This window comes from Octodon degus, unplaced genomic scaffold (genome assembly GCF_000260255.1).
Source record: "Octodon degus isolate 3935 unplaced genomic scaffold, OctDeg1.0 scaffold00004, whole genome shotgun sequence".
Classification (NCBI taxonomy): Eukaryota; Metazoa; Chordata; class Mammalia; order Rodentia; family Octodontidae; genus Octodon; species Octodon degus.
This window is the reverse complement of record NW_004524580.1, coordinates 21206947-21211664: the sequence shown is the minus strand read 5'-3', so window position 1 is coordinate 21211664 and position 4718 is coordinate 21206947. Positions and strand designations below refer to the sequence as shown.

At 43.8% G+C, this 4718-nt stretch overlaps 1 pseudogene; it reads right to left on the bottom strand.

Moving 5' to 3' along the window:
- Positions 1–359: 359 nt before the first annotated feature.
- Positions 360–1101, bottom strand: LOC101576533 (annotated as a pseudogene).
- Positions 1102–4718: the final 3617 nt, after the last annotated feature.

The window sequence follows — 4718 nt, the reverse complement described above, 5'->3', positions numbered from 1 at the left end:
TGGTGTTTGCCTTCACGTTCTAGTGAATAACCATGTGTAAAATTCCAAGTTATTACTGTGAATAGGGGCTTGGTATTAGAATTTCAACAAGTCACCTAAGTGCCAACTGAAGCAGCTTCTGTCTAAAAAAGTTGGCTTAGTCAGTGAATTCTGAAGGAACTACCAGAGCAGTAATAAAAAGTTCAATGAATAGCAGTTGATCAAATGCAATTTCTTCAAGTTTTACTCTATTGAAGTCAAACAATGACAAAAATGGTATCTTCCTCACTTACCTAGCAAGTAATTTACCGTTAGAAAAATATAATGCTAAAAATGTAAATGGAAATCCCTGAAGAGATGAAGTCCATCGGTTTTTCTGATTATTGAGGCATCAAATGCCTGATGCTGTAATTATAAGTATCTGATGCTGCTTCATAGGTCTGTCGGCAGTTTCACAAGTTCCTGCTCCAGCTTTGCAGGGTACAATCTCAGGTGAGGCAAAAAGCTTACTCCATGCTGGACCTTTCTGATTCTTAGAATAGGCTCTGTAGTTGACCTGCAGTCACTTTACCTTCTGGTCTTCTCATTCCTGCTTGAGTTCTTTTATTCTTTGTGCTTTTTTCAGAGTTTTCTTCTTTTTATATTCATGCTGTTGGGCAACCATTGCTTGTTTTGACATGTGTTTGTGGCCGCTGCCCTCCTTTGGTGTCCTTCCTTGTTGTACAGGCTGAGGTTCAATGGTGGCGTCACTTCAGCATTGCCAAAATTGGCAAAGTTGATTGCTGGGGTGCCATTTTCCTTGTCTGTCTCTACAATCTCTGCTTCGGAACACTGTCCATCTTCACTCCAGATTGCTATGCACTTGTCTCCTACTTTCCAGGCCTGAGTAGTCTGACCAGGAGCCACCTAGTGGGTGTCTAGGAGCCACTAGACATCCTTGTCTGAACTTGCAAGAGTTTCTGAAGGTTGGGTTGACAGAAGGTCTTTGGATAGTTTTATAACTTCTCATACATTTTTCTTCAATTTTAGCAGATCTTTTTTTCCATTTCTGGATAACACTGTTTCTACCCGTTGGAGTTGAGCTGTGTAGCCTGCTAACTGCTTTGCTAGATCCTCTGACATCTTGTGTGGGACTAGGGGTGGGGTGGTGGGAAGTTTTTGGGGCAGATGGGCCCAGTGGCAGCAACAGTAAAGAAAAATCTCTCAGAGAAAATTGATTAATTATTCTGAAAATGAAGAACTCCATTGGCAGTGAGGGCTGCTTCATGTCTAGCAAACAGCTTGATCTATTAAGGAGAAACATTTGCATAATTATTGTATTAGAAAAATGCATGCTGGTTGGCCCAAAATAGTGACATGTCTATATTGGGAGCAAGGGGACAGTGAGCATTAACTTTTTTGTTAATAATGGCAGAAATCAATAGCTATCAAATATATCAGGAATTAGCAATATCAGCATATCATTTGGAGACACAAAAGTGATTACCCAGATTTTTTAAAACGCCAAATGATTTAAAAGTATTTGCTTCTGGGAAGTAGGCTTATGTTTTTTCTTCTGTTTGGACTATCTTTTAAAAATGTAAGCACCTATTTTGATGCTATTGAAATGTATTATGCAGTCTTATATTTTATGTCTTCCTATAAAATCATCTTCAATCTATTCTGAGAACAATGTAGAACACTGACGATCAAGCAGATCAAAGCAGAAACTTTTCTCTGGGAGAACAGACTGCCAACATGGTGGCTAAATGAGAAGCATTGTGGTTTATGCAAGAAAAAGATACACATGTAGTTACTGAGAGGAAAGAAACTGTTGATCCTACCAATGACCTTATCTTGGTGAGCTTACATTGGGTGAGGAGAGAAAAAAAATATGGAGTAAAGGGATAAATGTAGAGGAACAGGAGTCATATGAGGTTGTGAGATGGGGTGACATTCATGAGACAAGTATAAGATTGTTCACAAAAGTGTCTCTCAGGAGGATATTCTATGCAGGAGGAGCTGTTCTCACAGAGATTCCTCCCTGTGACTCATCATCTCTAAACGAAAGGCTGGCGTAAGCTGTCAAAAGGAGAAAGTATGAGCAGACGCTGGGCCCCTGAACCACGGACCTCTATCTTGCCTTTAAGAAGCTCTGAGCTTTGCAGTCCAAGGGACACAGGTAGGAAATAAACTCACAAACTGTCTTCATTTTACTAAGGTGTGAGGACACCCATGGTATTTGCTAATGATCATTTGTAAGGACAAAGCCAAGTCTTGACCTCAACTTCTTTGATTCTTGGCCCCGGTGTGCTTTCCGATTTAGCTTCCTAGTGTGTGACATTGTTGGAGGAACAGCTGGCTCCTATTGACTTTAGATTCAGAAGACGGAGACTAAGTTAATGTTCCTTATTGTAGCTGTGGACTCCTTGGCATGCAATAAGCTCTCAATAAACATTTGTTGTCTAAGTGAAATATTCATTATTATGAATTGGCTGAGCCCCTCCATGCTCCCAAGGAGTGAAATGGAATTAACAGATGTGAAGAGTACAGCTAATTCATCTTGTAGGATTCTCTTCTGCTCCTTGAGGATAAATGGCTTCCTATTTTTATCTTCTTAAACCCCACACAATCAGGTCTCTATCCCACTCCAACTTGATACTCATTAGCTACAGAGTTTTCACTTATTTGGGATGGAGTTCAGTTGGGCTTCCAGGTTTGAAATAGACCAGGATGCAGGACATTGCATGTTAGATCAGCTGCAAATATTTTTTCTATCTCTTGAGGTCAGCTTTGGTTATGAATTGGATCTCTTTTCACAGACCACCAAGTTGACTTGATTGCTGTCCTGTAAGTGTCCTCTGTGGCAAAATCTCTACTTGGTTGAAATCAAGTCCTCTTAAGGTTTTGCTTTGCTACAAAGTGATAGCTGTGCAATGCTTAGCCCTGATAGCTCAGCGCGATTTTAATTGTCTTTAAGCGGCTCTACTTGAGAAGGGGGCCTGTGCATGGGTCCTGAATACTGGTGTCTGTGGTTTAGGCAAAAGAAATCAGTAAAGGCAATCTGTTTGATGACTGCCACCTGTGTCTCTGGGGTCCTGCTCCCTCCCAGCTGTCCTGGGCAACTGGCAGTGACAATGGGCAGCAGGAGAGAGGCCTGGGAGAGGAGAAATGATTTGTCGGAAGCTCTGGGGGTATCAGAGCTAGAAGCTGTAGTTCACTTTGGCTGCCTGCACTTTCTCTAGGGCCCCAAGGCATGCACGTTCACTTTGTTTTCTTTTGGAAGAACTAGAAAAAGGTGCTGGTTGGCTGACCTGCCCTGTGTCCCCTGTGGCTGCAACAGCCTGTTCAGGCTGGAGTGAAGTAGCTGGTTATTCCTTCATCCTTATTAGTTGTTCCAATGCACTGAAGTTACCTTTGCAAAGAAGCAGCTACAAAGAGCATTCTATCTTCAGGGCCCAGGGGTGGGGGGTAGGGCACAGAAAAGTGGCCGCCAGGATGTGGCATGGCTGGAGATGATGGCTGCGTTTTATGCAGGCAAGTGGGCCAGAGGGACTTTTAAAAAGTTGGCATCAGGGCCTTTCCTCCTTTCCCCCTCCCTGTTTTTGACAATAATGAATGAAGTATGTTAAACTTGTTTCCATTTATGCAACAAGTTCCCATTCATTAGAAACCCAGGCAGTGGTCCCAGCTGCGCTCTGTGACTTGGAAAGGGCAGCACCCTGTTCAGTCCAAGGTGGAGCAGTGTCAGTGCAGCAGCTCAGGTATCCTGGGAATGATTTCATGTTTGTGTATTTAGAAAAAAACAGCAAAAGTTTTCTCACTTGAATTTAGAGGGCTTGTCCTCTGTTGCTGGGAGTTGGGGAACTGAAAATACAGGAGTTTTGAGCTCCTTCTGTATTGCAAAGGAAGTTCTCATATGGTCGGGTGGCTCAGACCATTGGGTGGCCCAACTTATAGTCCTCTCTATCACGGTGCCATTAGACACAAACAAGAGGTGACCTGTTTCATGCCTTGGGACCTGGCCCCTCCTCTCTTTAAAATAAAGAATGACAATCTGGTTTAAAACAAACAAACAAACAAACAAACAAACAAAACAACTTATGGAAAAAGTTGGTCCTTGCTTTCAAACATGAATATTATTTGTGTATTATGAAGGTGCTGTATTAATTAACCTGAAGTTTATGCCTTGGAGGCAAAATACTTGGCATAAGCAATTTCAGGAACAAGGCTGTGTTTGGTTCATGGTCTCAGAGCCTTTGGTCTTACGCTTCCTTGTCTCTGCTGGAGCAGTTGCCTCATGGCTGCGGAAGGGTGTGGCCGGGGAAGCCGTTGACCTTGCAGCAGCTGGGATAGCTGGGAGGCACTGAGAAAGGCCAGCAGCCAGAGAGGGGAGGCTGGAAGTAGGGTGTACCTTCGAAGATGTAGCTCCCTCGGTCTTCCTCAGCTGCCCCATTTCCTGTTGGCCCTGTTAGCTATGAACCCACCAGTGGGTTTGTCCATTCATAAAGGCAAACACCTTTATGATGGGTGCAGAGTCCTTTCCAGTGCCCACCACGGAACACTGCTGTGTGGGAGGATCAAGGCCCCCCCATAGATAAGTCTGAGGTGCACTTCCTGCTTAAACTGTAACAGGTTGGGTAAGTGTGGGGGTGTGGCAGCCCTGTTGCAGCTAGCTGCTTGTAGCTCATAGTTGGCCAAGACGCCTGTGCTCAGATTCAGCTCTGGCTCCACGCGAGCTGGGTGACGTTTGGCCGCAG